Raw genomic sequence first — 3,333 nt, 5'->3', positions numbered from 1 at the left:
TGACTATTAATAGATTCAATATTGAAATCAGACAAAAAAGAACAGTATCATCAGCATACATTAAAAAATATTTGAATACTTCAATATTTTTGGAAGGTCATTTATGTATAATAGGAAAAGCAATGGGCCCAGCATGCTACCCTGCGGAACTCCCACGGAAGATGGCAGAGACCCGGACACAGAGCTTCCATGTTTCACAACCTGACACCTATCAGTCAAATAAGAGGGAAACACTTGTATTGCAGATGATGAAAGTTGAAAAGAAATCAACTTTTGTAAGAGAGTATAATGATCAACTGTGTCAAACGCTTTACGAAAATCAATATATACAGCACCAGTTACTTGACCTTTGTTCAAAGCAGCATGTATTTGTTCAGTGAATAAAATTAATGCAGACATGGTTGACCTTGACGTGCGGAAACCATTTTGGCTATTGCTTAGTGTAACCGCGTTGAACTTGGCCGTAACTTAGTCYAACTCGGTCCAAATAAGAGTAAACCCGTACTGTTTCTGTTTCTTCGTATAGTTTATTTCTGCGTTGTGTTAAAATGATGGTCAGGAGACGAGGTGAACTTCGACGCTGTTTAATCTGTATAAAACAGAACATGCACCGATCAAATCATGGGCTCTCACAGCAGATACAGCACCTTTTGAGGAATAGTATCTGGGATTAGTAGTAAGCTAGCGGACATTTTCAGATGTGTTCTTATAAAAAACAGCGATATTAAACTCATAAAATGTACAATATGAAACTCATAAAAACCCAAAGCAACATAAACACGTCTTACAGTTAACCAACTACCATTTGATGGACAGTAGTTAAATGCACAGAATATTTTATCACAGAGCTAATGCTAACACACCTTCCTCGTGCCCGTCTCTTTCAGAACTGCAATGTGGTTCTCATGTCCACTATACTTATTACACCGAACCACCAAGAGAGGGCGCAGTTCTACCTCTTATACATAACCCAAATAAAATGAGATGACAAGTGGAATCATATACAATATTAGTACTGTTACATTAGCATATTATTAACTTCTAGATGCTGAAGTAGTTGATTAAATAATGTGTAGTGTCCAAAGAGTGGGGGGCCTTTTCTCGGGAATGCACAGATGTGATGTCTCTTAGTCTCTAGCTTTAGAGCTCGGCACATACTGTATGACCATATTAGGAAGAACGCTTAAGGTATACCGTGACAAGATTTATGGTACATCTGTGAAAGCCTATAAAGAGCCTTGTACGCCCCTGCTCTGGGCCTTCATCTTCATCTTCTTACTTGGTGAATCATTTGGCATTGAAGGCCACAATTTGGTTTTTGGCTGTAATCTCCTGGACTGCAAAAATAAAGATTCTTGCTGTTCAACCAGCCTGGGTTAAGAGTCCTCTCTTCATTGAGCAACAGCAGTTCCACTTCAACCAGAAGACGTGGTATTTTCTACACCTCATTTAATAGCGTCACGAGACAGAGGTCCTATACTTCAGAAGACACCACCATCGCACTGAACCGTTTTCTGCAAGCCGGCTAAAAGGGTGAGTCATTTTTCACCAGACAGGGAACACTTCAGTGGGTGATGATGATAGTTTTGGGGTTTGACAAAAAGTTTCTGTTCGGGGTTTATATGGACTGTTTGTTGCTTGGATGAAGACCTCTGGGTAAATTCTAAATTCTTGTGGAACTTTTCTTTTTTTGAAACGTTCCGTTGTTTAGTCTGCATTGAGTAGGGGTTTTCTCTCTGAGGAAAGACAGCAGGGTTCTGGGTGAATGTTCCTAATGTGATTTATTGACTGTYTTCACCTCAGCTGTGCCTTTTCTTGGTGTGTGAATGCAGGCATTTGTGTGACATGAGTCACTGGTTTAGTTGCCAGTGAAGATTTGGGGTCCACGGAGAGAATACAGCTGTTTATTCTTATGAAGTTGATGCATGCGGAAAGATGAGAATGCATAACAGGGAGGTTTGCAGGGCTTTGATTTAATGTCTTACGTTTTGCCTAGCCAGCGCGTGGTATTTCACTGGCCATAGGAAATTACCTGTAATTCTCTCAAGAGTAAAATGAATGCATTTAATTTATAGCCCGGTTTAAATTTAGATGAATTTGAAGATAGAACTGATTTGGACTTTTTTGCAACTCGGCTGTTCATGTGGAATGTGACTGCAGTTTTTATTTTTATTTTTTTGTTATTTTTATATTTTACTTTTTTTTGGGTTGCTTTATAGAGTTCAGCCTGCCCTGAAGTTGGGCGTCAGGCAGGGCTCTCTGTGTGCGTGGTTGTCATGTGGCTATTATTTATGGTCCAGTTACAACTCTTGGTTGGAAGAGACAGAAAAAAAGGAAGAGCTGTCATGTGCAGACGGTGCATGTGTGTCTGTTAGGAGCGGGCCACTGTTCATTGTCTGAAATGTACTGATTACTAAATAAATACATAAAAATGAATAAATAAATAGATAAATAGATAAATAAATAAATAAATAAATAAATGAACGAATAAGTAAAATGTTACTGTACTTATTGCTATGGTTTATTAGTAATGCATACCACATAATATCGGTGCGTGGTCTCACGATGAAGTGGGGGATGTGTTCGTGTATTTAAAAGCAGAGCAATAACTGCTTCTAATAAGAATTGTGTGCCGAATTTTGACTGCACTGCGGTTTAAATTTTAGCACAATTCTAGTGAATGTCTGTTATGAAATTTGACTCATCTTGATGAGCAAATTGGTGTGAAAGATACATTTATGTGTGTCTGATGAACCCGCTATAAAGGTCAAAACACACTGATTTATGAGGGGACCACGCCCATGTCTCCATTTATGGTGTAACACTCGCTACATATTGACATGATATGAACCGTGGAGAACACTATCATTTCTTTATACTTTGGAAATATACAATTTACATATTTATTGCTTCTAGAGTACACCTGTATTTTTTTCTCCTCTTTATTTTTCTGCTTGACTGTGTGTGTTTTTTGAGTGTGTCTTCATTTGTTAGTGTGAATCTGAAGCTGTCAGCAGTGACATTAAAATCTATTCTCTGACAGATAGGGAGCCAATTTATTTGAGAATAATTGTTGATGTTTTGTTTTTTTTTATAGCAGGCTGACTAGATTTTGTGGTGTTGCTACAGAGTAATTTTGTGTATGAATTCCTGGTTAGACCTACCTGTGATTGTGTCAGAATGCTCATATTTTAGACACGACTTTGCAATAGCACAAAATATTGAACCTTTACTTTTGTTCTTTCTTTTTCTTTCTTTCTTTCTTTCTTTCTTTCTTTCTTTCTTTCTTTCTTTCTTTCTTTCTTTCTTTCTTTCTTTCTTTCTTTCTTTCTT

This window comes from Austrofundulus limnaeus, unplaced genomic scaffold, assembly GCF_001266775.1.
Source record: "Austrofundulus limnaeus strain Quisiro unplaced genomic scaffold, Austrofundulus_limnaeus-1.0 Scaffold1078, whole genome shotgun sequence".
In the NCBI taxonomy this organism is placed as follows: domain Eukaryota; kingdom Metazoa; phylum Chordata; class Actinopteri; order Cyprinodontiformes; family Rivulidae; genus Austrofundulus; species Austrofundulus limnaeus.
Note: the sequence above shows the minus strand (reverse complement) of the source record.